The sequence below is a fragment of the Hemitrygon akajei genome, chromosome 28 (assembly GCF_048418815.1).
Source record: "Hemitrygon akajei chromosome 28, sHemAka1.3, whole genome shotgun sequence".
Classification (NCBI taxonomy): Eukaryota; Metazoa; Chordata; class Chondrichthyes; order Myliobatiformes; family Dasyatidae; genus Hemitrygon; species Hemitrygon akajei.
This window is the reverse complement of record NC_133151.1, coordinates 52658630-52674432: the sequence shown is the minus strand read 5'-3', so window position 1 is coordinate 52674432 and position 15803 is coordinate 52658630. Positions and strand designations below refer to the sequence as shown.

The 15803-nt window shown below is 49.4% G+C and overlaps 1 protein-coding gene across 1 annotated transcript in view; it reads right to left on the bottom strand.

Annotated features, from left to right (window-relative positions):
* Positions 1–10978, bottom strand: part of LOC140717871 (pyruvate carboxylase, mitochondrial-like) — a 515736-nt gene extending 504758 nt beyond the window's left edge. Inside the window, exon 1 of the mRNA XM_073031592.1 lies at positions 10920–10978. The gene's annotated coding sequence lies outside the window, so the exon portion shown is untranslated. The remainder of the gene's footprint in view (positions 1–10919) is intronic.
* Positions 10979–15803: the final 4825 nt, after the last annotated feature.

Below are 15803 nucleotides of genomic sequence, written 5' to 3'. Positions count from 1 at the left end.
GTCCTCTGGTCCTGGACTCTCCCACTATAGGAAACATCCTCTCCACATCCACTCTATCTGTGTTCTCTGGTCCTAGACTCCCCCACTATAGGAAACATCTTCTCCACATCCACTCTATCTGTGTCCTCTGGTCCTAGACTCCCCCACTATAGGAAACATCCTCTCCACGTCCACTCTACATGTGTCTTCTGGTCCTAGACTCCCCCACTATAGGAAACATCCTCTCCACATCCACTCTATCCATGTCCTCTGGTCCGAGACTCCCCCACTATAGGAAACATCCTCTCCACATCCACTCTATCTGTGCCCTCGGGGCCTAGACTCCCCCACTATAGGAAACATCCTCTCCACATCCACTCTATCTGTGTCCTCTGGTCCTAGACTCCCCCACTATAGGAAACATCCTCTCCACATCCACTCTATCCATGTCCTCTGGTCCGAGACTCCCCCACTATAGGAAACATACTCTCCACATCCACTCTATCTGTGTCCTCTGGTCCGAGACTCCCCCACTATAGGAAACATCCTCTCCACATCCACTCTATCTGTGCCCTCTGGTCCTAGACTCCCCACTATAGGAAACATCCTCTCCACCTCCACTCTATCTGTGTCCTCTGGTCCTAGACTCCCCCACTATAGGAAACATCCTCTCCACACCCACTCGATTTTGTTATACAGTACTGTACAGAGGTCAGGACTGTGGTAATTTTATGTATTACACTACACACTGCTGCCGCAAAAGAAAAATGACGAAATGTGTGAGTGATACTTCGGCATCCTAGCTACAGGGGGCCAGACTTTTGCACCATCCTGTCGAGTCTACAGAAACAATCCTGAAAACACCATGAAAAGTTCACCTGGGCCCTCCATCTGATCAGTGAGACATCGACTGGTTACTCCCTTCCACAGATGCTGCCCGACTTGCCCAGCTCCTCCAGCATTTTGTCTGTGCTCGCCGTTCACGGGACCCTCCTGACACTCAAATCCTTTCATCAGCACAAACCCAGCAGGCCAATGGGCCAAACCTCAACAGCGAGTCAGCTTTCAGAAACAGGAGAAATACTGACCTGTGGGACATTGAATAACCGATGATGGACTAGTTAAGGACAAACTATGCTTAATCATTCTGCGAGGAATTTTTGATGGATTAACAGCTGAAGTTAATCCTGTCAATTTGGTACAGATGAACATCGAGAAGGTTTTTACTTAGGTTCAAAGTTCAAAATAAATGTGTTATCAAAGTACACACGTACAGGCTGGATTCACTTTTTTGTGAGCAGACTCCTCCAATAACCAAAGCAGAAAATAATAATAGAATAACCATAATAGAACAAGCAGACAATCAGTGTGCAAATATACAAGAGAAAAAGATATATGTAACAAATAAACAATAAACAACAAGAACATGAGATGAAGAGTCCTTGAAGGTAGGTTGTGGGAAGTTATCCTCACTGGTTCAGGAGCCTGATGGTTGAGGGGTAATAACTGTTCCTGAACCTGGTGGTGTGGGACCTGAGGCTCCTGTACCTCCTTCCCGATGGAATCAGTTCAGAGTTGAGGTTATCCTCACTGGTTCAGGAGCCTGATGGTTGAGGGGTAATAACTGTTCCTGAACCTGGTGGTGTGGGACCTGAGGCTCCTGTACTTCCTTCCCGATGGAATCAGTTCAGAGTTGAGGTTATCCTCACTGGTTCAGGAGCCTGATGGTTGAGGGGTAATAACTGTTCCTGAACCTGGTGGTGTGGGACCTGAGGCTCCTGTACCTCCTTCCCGATGGAATCAGTTCAGAGTTGAGGTTATCCTCACTGGTTCAGGAGCCTGATGGTTGAGGGGTAATAACTGTTCCTGAACCTGGTGGTGTGGGACCTGAGGCTCCTGTACTTCCTTCCCGATGGAATCAGTTCAGAGTTGAGGTTATCCTCACTGGTTCAGGAGCCTGATGGTTGAGGGGTAATAACTGTTCCTGAACCTGGTCATGTGGGTCCTGAGGCTTCCTGATGGCAGCAGTGAGAAGAGAGCAGGTCCTGGGTGGTGGGGGTCCCTGATGATGGATGCTGCTTTGCTGTGACAGCGTTTGGTGTCGATGTGCTCAGTGGTTGTGAGCGCTTCACCCCTGATTGACTGGGCCGTATCCACTGCCTTGTTATAACGTTTTTGTCAACGCTGAAGCAAGATCGCACAAAACTGATAAAGTTTAGGGCTAGGATGAGATGAAGGTTTGCTGTGAGTGTTGATACAATGACATGTGTCATTTTTACTTCAACATCTAACACAGTCCAAGTCACCCAGCATTCTCATAACTTCAGAATGTGGGAGGAAACCAGGACACCCACAGTCACAGGCAGAGCAAACCAGCTCCTCACAGACAGCGACGAGAATTGAACTGTGAACCTACAACCAGCGCAGTCGGCATCATGCCCACCCCTAAGGTCAGATAGCACGAAGTGACCGTAACCCTAACTCAAGCGAGATATCCGCGGAATATGGTGCACAGCGGTCAAACAGTCTGAAAAATAGTGTAAGGTGGCATTTCCCACCCCAGAGACTGGCACCAGAAACAAGTCAAATCACTTTTTACTGCCATTTCGACCATAACTGCTGGTACAGTATATCGTAAACAGGACCATTGTGTTCCATGACACAGTACAAAAACTAGACTGAACTACGTAAAAAACTACACTGGACTACAGGCCTACACTGGACTGCATAAAGTGCACAAAACAGTGCAGGCATTACAATAAATAATAAACAAGACAATAGGGCAGTAAGGTGTCAGTCCAGGGTCTGGGTATTGAGGAGTCTGATAGGTTGGGGGAAGAAACTGTTACATAGTCTGGTCGTGAGAGCCTGAATGCTTCGGTGCCTTTTCCCAGACGGCAGGAGGGAGAAGAGTTTGTATGAGGGGTGCGTGGGGTCCTTCATAATGCTGTTTCTTTTGCGGATGCAGCGTGTCGTGTACTTGAGAAAGAAATTGCTTTCTGTTTTGTTCACCTGCATGAATAGCTTCGTGTCGTTACAGATCAGATTGCACCTCCTTTCTTTCATCCATTTGATGTCCTGCCAAGTTCAGTTCACCATCCCTCCATCCACTCCCTACTCACAATCCCACCCAGTTGCGTAATGTCAGCAACGTGGATACCGTCTGGGCAAACTGCTGATTTCCTTCACGGGCCACAGGACCGCGTCAGCGAGTGCAGCTGCCTGAAAACTCCGGCCAGCGAGTTCTTATGTCCCACTCACCATTCTCACTGTGACTACGTTGCTGTGGCCAATGCTCTCGAACGGAAAGCCCAACAAAATGCAGTGGATACACCCAGTCCATCGGGGTGAAGCCCACCCCACCACTGAGCACGTCTACACGAAACACTGTCGCAGGAAAGCAGCGTCCATCATCAGGGACCCCCACCACCCATGTTCCTTTCTCACTGCTGCCATCGCGAAGGAGGTACAGGAGCCTCAGGTCCCACACCAACAGGTTCAGGGACAGTTATTACCCCTCAACCATCAGGCTCCTGAACCAGTGAAGATAACCTCAACTCTGAACTGATTCCATCGGGAAGGAGGTACAGGAGCCTCAGGTCCCACACCACCAGGTTCAGGAACAGTTATTACCCCTCAACCATCAGGCTCCTGAACCAGAGGGGATAACTTCACTTGCCCCATCACTGAACCGTTCCCACAACCTACGGACTTATTTTCAAGGACCCTTCGCCCCATGCTCTCGATATTTATTGCTTATTTATTTATTATTACTTTGTTTTTGTATTTGCACAGTTTGTTGTCTTCTGCCCTCTGTTGGAGCAGTCTTTCATTGATTTATTATTCTCTAGATTTATGAGTATGCCCACAAGAAAAAGAATTTCAGGATTGTATATGGTGACATATATGTACTTTGATAATACTTAACTTTGAACTCTTCTACTGTTTCTTCGCACACTTCAAAGCAGTAGCTGTAACTTTTCCATGGTGTGGGTGGATGGTAGGAGGATCAAAGTAAATGCATTATCAAAGGACGCTTATCCCACCACCCTGAGATTCATTTTCTTGCAGGCATTCACAATAGAGCAAAGAAATACAACAGGATCAATGAAGAACTGCACACATGGACGGACAGTGTGCAAAAGAAGACAAACTGAACCCGTGGGCGTCCTTGACGATGGATGTTCCCTTCTTGCGACAGTGCTCCTTGTGGACGAGCTCAGTGGTGGGGAGTGCTTTACCATGATGGACTGGGCTGTGCCCCCCACGTTTGTGGGATCTCCCACTCCCGGGCATCGGTGTTTCCATACCAGGCTGTCATGCAACCAGTCAGGATCGGAGTTTTTCACTCGGGGAGTGGTGAGTGCGTGGAATGGGCTGCCGGCTACGGTGGTGAAGGCGGGTACGATAGGGTCTTTTAAGAAGCTTTTAGATAGGTACATGGAGCTTAGTAAAATAGAGGGCTATAGGTAAACCTAGTAATTTCTAAGATAGGGACATGTTCGGCACAACTTTGCGGGCCGAAGGGCCTGTATGGTGCTGTAGGTTTTCTATGTTTCTATCAGTAGCGGAGCCTCCTGTGATACTCTCCATGGTACATCGATAGAAGCCCGTCACAGTCTCAGATGGCCTCTGCACAGACCTCCAAGTAGAGGTGCTGCAGCAATACACACAGAGTGCTGGAGGAACTCAGCAGGCCAGGCAGCGTCTGTGGAAGAGAGTATACTCGACTGCCTTCTTTGTAATGGCACTTTCAGTGTGTGCTGGTCCCAGGCCAGACCGACCATAGAATCACACGTTAAAGGCCAATAATAGATCAGGATTAGCGAAATGACTGACCAAAAATCAGGGTCTCCTTTGCATCTTTATCCTATTTTCATACACAAATGGCTCCGTTCCCCTGCTACGCTCTTCAAAGACCTCTCGTGCCCAGGCTGCCTGCACACCGTCTCCGTGCCTGGGCATCGTCTTGATTTATTTATTTAGAAACCTTCTGGCCTTTCGAGCTGAGCCGCCCAGTGACCCTGGCATAATCACAGGACAACGTTCAATGGCCAGTGAACCTTCTAAACAGTGGCCTGTCGGAGGAGACTGGAGAAAACCCTCACACTCCAAGGGGAGGACGTACGGAGGATGCCGCGACTGAGCTCTGAGCACCGACACCCCGACTTGTAATAGTGTCACCTAAACCGCTACGTCACCATGGCGCCTATAACCCTCTCCTTGCCACGATTTGCACACTCGGTGGAACACAGATGGAGCAGGGAAGAACGGGGAGGTGGCGGGGGAAGCAACGAAGGGCAACAGATGGTGGAATGTTAGGCTGATTACCTCCACTCACAGTTAATCAATGTACATATACACAAACAACCCCAAGATTCAGCTTCTTGCGGGCATACTCAATAAACCTGTAGAATAATAACCATAACACAGTCAATGTAAGACCAATGATGGATGCTGCTTTCCTGCAACAATGTCTCTTATAGACGTGCTCAATGTTTGGGAGGGCTTTACCCCTGATGGACTGGGTTGTAGGCTTTTCCATTGAAGGGCATTGGTGTTTCCATCCCGGGCTGTGATACAGCCAGTCAATATACTGTATGTAATGAGTTTTTGCTACAACAAGTGTATGGGACATTGGAAAAAAAATGTTGAATTGCCCCATGGGGATGAATAAAGTATCTATCTATCTATCTATCTATACGCTCCACCACACATCCACAGATGTCATGCCAGATCTTCACAAACTCCTAAGGAAGTAGAGGTACTGCAGTAATTGCACTTTCGTGCTGGGCCCCGGACAGAAACGACATCACCGAAGCATCTGAAGTTGCTGACCCTCTCCACTTCCGACCCCCTGAGGAGGTCACAATCAGCTGCTCGGTCTTGCTGAGTGACAGGTTGTTGTTGTGGTACCACTCAGGCAGGTTTTCAATCTCCCTCCTGTATGCTGATTTATAGGCTCCTTCACCTGACAGAGTGAGTGTGCGTGTGTGTGTGTGTGTGTGTGTGTGTGTGTGTGTGTGTGTGTGTGTGTGTGTGTGTGTGTGTGTGTGTGTGTGTGTGTGTGTGTGTGTGTGCCTGTGTGCACGTGTGTGTGTGAGTGTGTGTGTGCGTGCGTGAGAGCGTGTGTGTGTATATACATATAAATATATATACATACACATTAAGCATTCGTTTGTGTAAATAATTCATTACAGATTATATGTAAAAAATGTGAATTGGATACGTCACTATGTGATATTGTACTCCTTGTTTTAATTAAACATGAATTTAGACTCACATTTCAGACTCCCATGTTTTCCATTGAACTAGTTTAACTTTTTGAAGTTACAAAACATAACAGAAAGAATCCGTATTCTTTCAGTCCTGATTGAGGTTCTCGACTGGCAACACCAGCCTCCCACTTCACTTTACCGAGGCTCCCAGAACCTCCAGAATCCTGCATTTTTCATCTCCTGTCTCCTAAATGGGGATCTGAATCCCCTCCCTGAACTCCACCAGCAGTCCCATCGTTCAGTGCGACGCCTCTCGACTTGGGAGATTCTGCCAACAACACTGGCCAAGTCTGAGGAGTGAGGGGAGAGTGCGGATGGGGGATGGATGTGCACAGAGACTGGCTACATTGGTATTTCTGGCAGATTTATCTTCTTTGGAGCCGATTACCGAGGCGAGGCGGCGGGACCTGAGCCCATGGCCGATTTAACCACCAGGCCAGATTGAATGAGTCAGGGTGTTGGCTCGCTGCCCCACGAGGTTTACCCGTCTCTGCACTGAACAGAGGCTGTGGCCTGTGACTAACGGGCTCCTGGATCAGCTGCGACTGGCTTTGTGGACTCACTTTCCTGAGCTGCAGTTCTGAATGCCATTTGCTTACTTCTGTTGTTTGCACGCTTTGTTCATTTTCCTGCACATTGGGTGTCTGATGATCTTCTCATTTTTTTTTTAATGGGGTCTCTTTGTTTTGTGGCTGCCTGCAAGGAGACGAATTTCAAGGTTGCATAAAGCGTACATACTTTGAAACTAAATGTCCTCTGAACTTCCTTCATGAAGCAGCTGTTGCCTAAGTCCTGATAAGTGCAAGAGATGCTGAAAATCCAGAGCAACACACACAAAATGCTGGAAGAACTCAGCAGGTCGGGCAGCATCTATGGAGAGGAATAAACAGTCAACGTTTCAGGCCAAGACCCTTCATTGGGACTGCAATGGACGCACTCTTCCAAACACAGTGCCCTTCTTTTAAACCCCCTCGCAATGTTTTTATGCCCCTCTCCACTTCACTCTCAGATTCCAACTCTGCTTTCCTGATCAATACATCGGTCCTCCTAGGCCAATTTCTGCAGCTCAAATTACTAAAAAAAACACTATTAATAGAAAGCAAGCAAGAAAGAAGATAGCATCAAGAAAGGATACTATTTTTTAAACACAAACTACCAATTTGCAGGGCACAGATTAACATGTTGTGGTCATGTACTAAGACCAGCAACCCTGTCAATGGAATTCCCTGTTCTTGCTTCGTAACCCAACAATCCCTTCTCTCTTGCGCAATTTAAAGACACCAGCCTCAAAAGGAGGGGCATTTTTGAGCCTCTAATCTAAGAAAGGGTGTACTGGCACTGGACAGGTTCCAGAAGAGGCTTATGAGAATGATCCTGGGAATGAAAGAGTTAACATATGGGAAGTACTGGCCTGTACTTCCTGGAGAAGGAGGTATGAGAGAGATCTCAATGAAATCTACTGAATATTGAAAGCCCAACAAAGAGTGGATGTGGAGAGGATGTTTCCTATAGTGGGGGAGTCTAGGACCAGAGGACACAGATAGAGTGGATTTGGAGATGATGTTTCCTATAGTGGGGGAGTCTAGGACCAGAGGACACAGATAGAGTGGATGTGGAGAGGATGTTTCCTATAGTGGGGGAGTCTAGGACCAGAGGACACAGATAGAGTGGATGTGGAGAGGATGTTTCCTATAGTGGGGGAGTCTAGGACCAGAGGACACAGATAGAGTGGATGTGGAGAGGATGTTTCCTATAGTGGGGGAGTCTGGGACCAGAGGACACAGATAGAGTGGATGTGGAGAGGATGTTTCCTATAGTGGGGGAGTCTGGGACCAGAGGACACAGATAGAGTGGATGTGGAGAGGATGTTTCCTATAGTGGGGGAGTCTGGGACCAGAGGACACAGATAGAGTGGATGTGGAGAGGATGTTTCCTATAGTGGGGGAGTCTGGGACCAGAGGACACAGATAGAGTGGATGTGGAGAGGATGTTTCCTATAGTGGGGGAGTCTGGGACCAGAGGACACAGATAGAGTGGATGTGGAGAGGATGTTTCCTATAGTGGGGGAGTCTAGGACCAGAGGACACAGATAGAGTGGATGTGGAGAGGATGTTTCCTGTAGTGGGGGAGTCTAGGACCAGAGGACACAGACTGAGTGGATGTGGAGAGGATGTTTCCTATAGTGGGGGAGTCTAGGACCAGAGGACACAGATAGAGTGGATGTGGAGAGGATGTTTCCTATAGTGGGGGAGTCTAGGACCAGAGGACACAGATAGAGTGGATGTGGAGAGGATGTTTCCTATAGTGGGGGAGTCTAGGACCAGAGGACACAGATAGAGTGGATGTGGAGAGGATGTTTCCTATAGTGGGGGAGTCTGGGACCAGAGGACACAGAGTGGATGTGGAGAGGATGTTTCCTATAGTGGGGGAGTCTGGGACCAGAGGACACAGATAGAGTGGATGTGGAGAGGATGTTTCCTATAGTGGGGGAGTCTGGGACCAGAGGACACAGATAGAGTGGATGTGGAGAGGATGTTTCCTATAGTGGGGGAGTCTGGGACCAGAGGACACAGATAGAGTGGATGTGGAGAGGATGTTTCCTATAGTGGGGGAGTCTGGGACCAGAGGACACAGATAGAGTGGATGTGGAGAGGATGTTTCCTATAGTGGGGGAGTCTAGGACCAGAGGACACAGATAGAGTGGATGTGGAGAGGATGTTTCCTGTAGTGGGGGAGTCTAGGACCAGAGGACACAGATAGAGTGGATGTGGAGAGGATGTTTCCTATAGTGGGGGAGTCTGGGACCAGAGGACACAGATAGAGTGGATGTGGAGAGGATGTTTCCTATAGTGGGGGAGTCTGGGACCAGAGGACACAGATAGAGTGGATGTGGAGAGGATGTTTCCTATAGTGGGGGAGTCTGGGACCAGAGGACACAGATAGAGTGGATGTGGAGAGGATGTTTCCTATAGTGGGGGAGTCTAGGACCAGAGGACACATCCTCAGAATACAAGCATTTTCAAAACAAAAGTTCAAAGTAAATCTATTATCGAAGTACATTTATGTCACTACGTACAACACTGAGAATTATTTTCCTGTGGGCATACTCAATAAGTAAAATAACCATGACAGAAACAATGGAAGAACGCACCAATAGGACAACCAGTGTGCAGAAGACAACAAATAGTGCAACTAGAAAACAAAATAATAACAATAAATTAATAAGCAATAGATATCAAGAACATGAGATTAAGAATCCCCGACAGTGAGTCCATGGGTTGTGGGAACATTTCAGTGACAGGATGAGTGTAGTTTCCCCTCTGGTTCAGGAGCCTGATGGTTGAGGGGTAATAACTGTTCCTGAACCTGGTGGTGTGGGACCTGAGGCTCCTGTACCTCCTTCCTGATGGAATCAGTTCAGGGTTGAGGTTATCCTCACTGGTTCAGGAGCCTGATGGTTGAGGGGTAATAACTGTTCCTGAACCTGGTGGTGTGGGACCTGAGGCTCCTGTACCTCCTTCCCGATGGAATCAGTTCAGAGTTGAGGTTATCCTCACTGGTTCAGGAGCCTGATGGCTGAGGGGTAATAACTGTTCCTGAACCTGGTGGTGTGGGACCTGAGGCTCCTGTACCTTCCCGATGGTAGCAGTGAGAAGAGAGCATGTCCTGGGTGGTGGGGGTCCCTGATGATGGATGCTGCTTTCCTGCATACTTCCTGAGCTGGGTGGGTGGTGAATTCGGTGCCACAGACGGTCGTGGAGACCAGGTCAATGGGTACAGCAGAGGATGATCGTTTCCACATTAGTAAGGGTTACAGGGAGAAGGCAGGAGAATGGGGTCGAGTGGGATAATAAATCAGCCATGATGGAATGGTGGAGCAGACTCGATGGGCCAAATGGCCTGATTCTGCTTCTATGTCTTGTGGCATTCCAGGCTGGATCACAAAACGACAAATCCTAGGAATCTGAAACTGCTACAGGTACTGAGCACATCTGCAGGTTGAGTGCAGACCATTCACACCTCTTAAACAGTCTGTGCAGATGCCACCCGACCGGCCGGCTTCCATCATGAACTGTGGCCGCAGCAGAGGCAGACACTGCGTGCGAGCGTACGGCAAGCTCCTGGTGACTGCCGAGAAACCCAGGATTAAATGGGGCCGCGAACAGTGCATGCACTCCGTGTCAGGCAACAGGCAGAGGTGCTGCCGGAGTCAGCAAAGGCTTTGGTTACTGACAGTATAACAAGAGCAAGTTATCATCAGATATGACACTGTAAAAGTTTAGCACAACACCTGGCCCGAGCGGCTCGCTGATTCCAGACTCTGGTGCAGAGCCGGTCTTTGATCTGGTAAATCTCGCCCGGGGGCCAGAAGCGATATAATGACAACCAGATGAAGACCCGAGATTCCGCCGAAGTTGACTGGATATTACATAAGGATCCTCAGTACAGCACCGCTCACGCCGCGGCGAAGACCAGGCACAGACACAACGTGTCCGCATGAACGCAACTTCGCACCGGGACCCGGAGCCCATCCTGGACCGACCCCGACCCCGTCCCTGAGGCTGAGGGCATCTGGACCAGCCCCACAGATCGCCCGGCACCCGTCCGGAGTGGCCGCTCGGGCCGGGGCCAGGGACACCGACCCAGGCCCCTCCACCTTACCTCCACTTCCTCACCTCCGCCTCCTCCTCCGCTGCTGCCTCCGCCGCCGCCGCTCCCACCGACCTGCTCCGCGTGTGCGCGCCACGCCCACCCCGCAATCCCATTGGACGTGCTTCGGCATCGAGCTGTGCTTATTGGCTCAGGCAGCGGCCAATCAACTGAAAGGCGGGTTTGAATGTCACGTGACAGTTTTCAATAAGAAAATTCAAGAGGTCGCGCCCCCGACTCTCCCGCACCTCAGTAACCCCGCCCCCTGCCAGCCCTCATGTTACTGGCCACGCCTACTGTCACTCATGCAACGTCATTCAACGAGCCGACGCTCCCTCCTGGCTCTCCAAATCTCAGCAATGAACCCACCCCCAGATATTTCCTCAAACTCCAAATAACCCTTCCCCAGATACCTCCTCAAACACTAATTACCCCCTCCCCAGATACCTCCTCAAACACTAATTACCCCCTTCCCCAGATACCTCCTCAAACACAAATTATCCCCTTCCCCAGATACCTCCTCAAACACAAATCCCCTCCTCAAATACTTCCTCAAACACCGATTACCTCTCCCCAGATACCTCCTCAAACACCAATTACCCCCTTCCCCAGATACCTCCTCAAACACAAATTACCTCTCCCCAGATACCTCCTCAAACACCAATTACCCCCTTCCCCAGATACCTCCTCAAACATAAAGTACCCCTCCCCAGATACCTCCTCAAACACAAATTATCCCCTCCTCAAATACTTCCTCAAACACCGATTACCTCTCCCCAGATACCTCCTCAAACACCAAATATCCTTCCCCAGGTACTTCCTCAAACACCAATTACCCCTCCCCAGATACCTCCTCAAACACAAATTACCCCTCCCCAGATACCTCCTCAAACACCAAATATCCTTCCCCAGATACCTACTCAAACATAAATTACCCCTCCCCAGATACCTCCTCAAACATTAATTACCTCCTCCCCAGGTACATCCTCAAACCAATTATCCCCTCCGCAGAAACTTCCTCAAACACCTGTTACCCCCTCCCCAGATACTTCCTCAAACACCTGTTACCCCCTCCCCAGATACCTCCTCAAACCAATTACCCCCTCCCCAGAAACTTCCTCAAACACTAATTACCCCCTTCCCAGATACATCCTCGAACACCAATTACCCCTGCCCAGGTACATCCTCAAACATGAAAAACCCACCTACTTCCTCATCACTCCCCAAGCACTAATCCCTCCACTTTCACTCTCCGAACACCAATCTCTCCCCTCATCAATGCCCAAACACTAATCCCTCCCCATCACTCCCCAAACACGAACTCCTGCCCTCATCAATGCCCAGACACTAATCCCTCCCCATCACTCCCCAAACACGAACTCCTCCCCTCATCAATGCCCAGACACTAATCCCTCCCCATCACTCCCCAAACACGAACTCCTCCCCTCATCAATGCCCAAACACTAATTCCTATCCCCATCACTCCCAAACACGAACTCCTCCCCTCATCAATGCCCAAACACTAATCACTCCCCAAACCCTAATCCCTGTTCCTGTCACTCCCTAAAAACACTAATCCCTCCCCTCATCACTCCCCACACTAATCCTTGTTCCTGTCACTCCCTAAACACTAATCCCTCCCCTCATCACTCCCCACACTAATCCCTGTTCCTGTCACTCCCCAAACACTAATCCCTCCCCTCATCACTCCCCACACTAATCCCTGTTCCTGTCACTCCCCAAACACTAATCCCTCCCCCAGATCACTGATAGCTCCTTCTGTCCCTCCCTGAGGACAGATCTGACTCCTACCACATCCCGCTGACAGTCAGGGACCCAGTGCTGAACGTCAGGTCTCTAAACAAATATGTTTGTATTCCACTGCGTAAAGCCCAGACCCGTCCACTGCAGCACACTGATTCCCATCTCACACACAATGACCCGAGCTCCAGCCCTTCTCTCGTCTGGCTTGTGCGATTTCCAGCACATTCTCACAAGAACATCCAACGTGCTAGTCTCATTTGCCAGGGTGAGATCCAGAGGGCACGGCCTCAGCCTAGAGGGACGTCCAACTGGAACGGAGGAGAGGAGGAATCTCTTTCGCCTGAGGGTGGTGAATCTGTGGAGGCGGAGTTGTTGGGTGTATTTAAATAGGAGACTGATAGCTTCTTGATAAGTCAGAGCATTGAAGGTTACAAGGAGTAGGCAGGAGAACAGGACTGAGAGGGAATGGTGGGTGGCGGAGCAGACTCGATGGGCTGAGTGGCCTTACTCTGCTCCTGTATCTTGTGGGCATTTGAACATGACGGCTATCTACTCTAAAATGGTGAATCGGTTTCTTGGTGTTACGTGTGCGTGTGCTTGCGTGCTGTCCATGGAAATGAAATCGTCGTGCAGAACATTGGCATTGTCCAGAGTAAAACAACGGCAGAACGCAGGGTAACGTGTCACAGCTGAAGAGAAAGAGCAGAGCAGAGAAACGGGGAAGGTCACGATGGGACCGATTGTGAGGTTAGAGCTCAAAGTGAGTTTATTATCGAAGTACGTGTCTGTCACCATACCCAACCCTGAGATTCATTTTCTCGTGGGCAAACTCAGTGAATCTCCAGAATAATAACCAGCATAGACTCAATGAAAGGCTGCACTAACTTTGGCGTTCAACCCGTGTGCAAGACACCAGACTGTGCAAATGAAAAAGTAAGAAATAATAAGCAATAAATATCAAAAACATGAGAGGAAAAGTCCTTGAAAGTGAATCCACAGGTTATGGGAACAGTTCAATGATGAGGCGAGTGAAATTCAGTGAAATTAACCCCTCTGGTTCAGGAGCCTGATGGTTGAGGGGTAATAACTGTTCCTGAACCTGGTGGTGTGGGTCCTGAGGCTCCTGTACCTCCTTCCCGATGGAATCAGTTCAGAGTTGAGGTTATCCTCTCTGGTTCAGGAGCCTGATTGATGGTTGAGGGGTAATAACTGTTCCTGAACCTGGTGGTGTGGGACCTGAGGCTCCTGTACCTCCTTCCCGATGGAATCAGTTCAGAGTTGAGGTTATCCTCACTGGTTCAGGAGCCTGATGGTTGAGGGGTAATAACTGTTCCTGAACCTGGTGGTGTGGGACCTGAGGCTCCTGTACCTCCTTCCCGATGGAATCAGTTCAGAGTTGAGGTTATCCTCACTGGTTCAGGAGCCTGTTGGGTGAGGAATAATAACTGTTCCTGAACCTGGTGGTGTGGGACCTGAGGCTCCTGTACCTCCTTCCCGATGGAATCAGTTCAGAGTTGAGGTTATCCTCACTGGTTCAGGAGCCTGATGGTTGAGGGGTAATAACTGTCCCTGAACCTGGTGGTGTGGGACCTGAGGCTCCTGTACCTCCTTCCCGATGGAATCAGTTCAGAGTTGAGGTTATCCACACTGGTTCAGGAGCCTGATGGTTGAGGGGTAATAACTGTTCCTGAACCTGGTGGTGTGGGACCTGAGGCTCCTGTACCTCCTTCTTGATGGAATCAGTTCAGAGTTGAGGTTATCCTCACTGGTTCAGGAGCCTGATGGTTGACGGGTAATAACTGTTCCTGAACCTGAGGCTCCTGTACCTCCTTCCCGATGGAATCAGTTCAGAGTTGAGGTTATCCCCTCTGGTTCAGGAGCCTGTTGGGTGAGGAATAATAACTGTTCCTGAACCTGGTGGTGTGGGTCCTGAGGCTCCTGCACCTCCTTCCCGATGGAATCAGTTCAGAGTTGAGGTTATCCCCACTGGTTCAGGAGCCTGATGGTTGAGGGGTAATAACTGTCCCTGAACCTGGTGGTGTGGGACCTGAGGCTCCTGTACCTCCTTCCCGATGGAATCAGTTCAGAGTTGAGGTTATCCTCACTGGTTCAGGAGCCTGATGGTTGAGGGGTAATAACTGTTCCTGAACCTGGTGGTGTGGGTCCTGAGGCTCCTGTACCTCCTTCCCGATGACAGCAGTGAGAAGAGAGCAAGTCCTGGGTGGTGGGGTCCCTGATGATGGAGGCTGCTTTCCCGTGACAACACTCTGTGTAGATCTGCTCAATGGTAGGGAGGACTTTATACGTGATGGAATGGGCCGTATCCACTACTTTTTATAGGATTTTCCATTCAGGGGCATTGGTGTTTCCATCCCGAGCTGTGATGCAGCCAGTCAATAGACTCTCCACCACACGTCTATAGAAGTTTGTCACTGACTCAGGTGTCATGCCGGATCTTCGCAAACTCCGCTGGGAGTAGATGCACTGCAGTGGGGTCCATTCAATAGTCTTATAACGGCAGGGTAGTAGCTGTCCTTGAGCCCGGTGGTAAATGCTTTCAGGCTTCTGCCCGATGGGAGAAGGGAGAACAGGGAATATTCGGGGTTGATCGGTTCTTTGGTTGCACTGGCTGTTTTCATGGGTACTCTCTCAAGCCGTCTTCTGAGTGCTACCATCAGGAAGGAAGTACAGATTCAGGAACAGCTTCTTCCCCTCCGCCATCTGATTTCTGAATGGACACTGGACCCATGAACACCACCTCACTACTGGTTCTTTTTCCGGAAATGTATGTGTACTTTTTAATGCAATCTGAAGTTTTGTCATTACTGTTAATATGTACTGCTGCTTAACACCACATTTCATGAAATCAGTCAGTGACACTAAACTTCACTCTGTAAACAATATACATCCTGAAATGCTTTTTCCTTGCAACCAACCACGAGAACAGAGGAGTGACCCAAACAACGAACAGCAGTCAAATGTTAGAACCCCAGCTACCCCCTTCCCGCAAGTAAGCGGCATCAACCAACGATCCCCCACCGGCAAAAACAGAGGCATTGGCACCCACCGCCGACCACTCGAACGCGGGCAAAGCAAAGGCAAAGAGACAGACTGGCAGTTACCCTAAAGAAT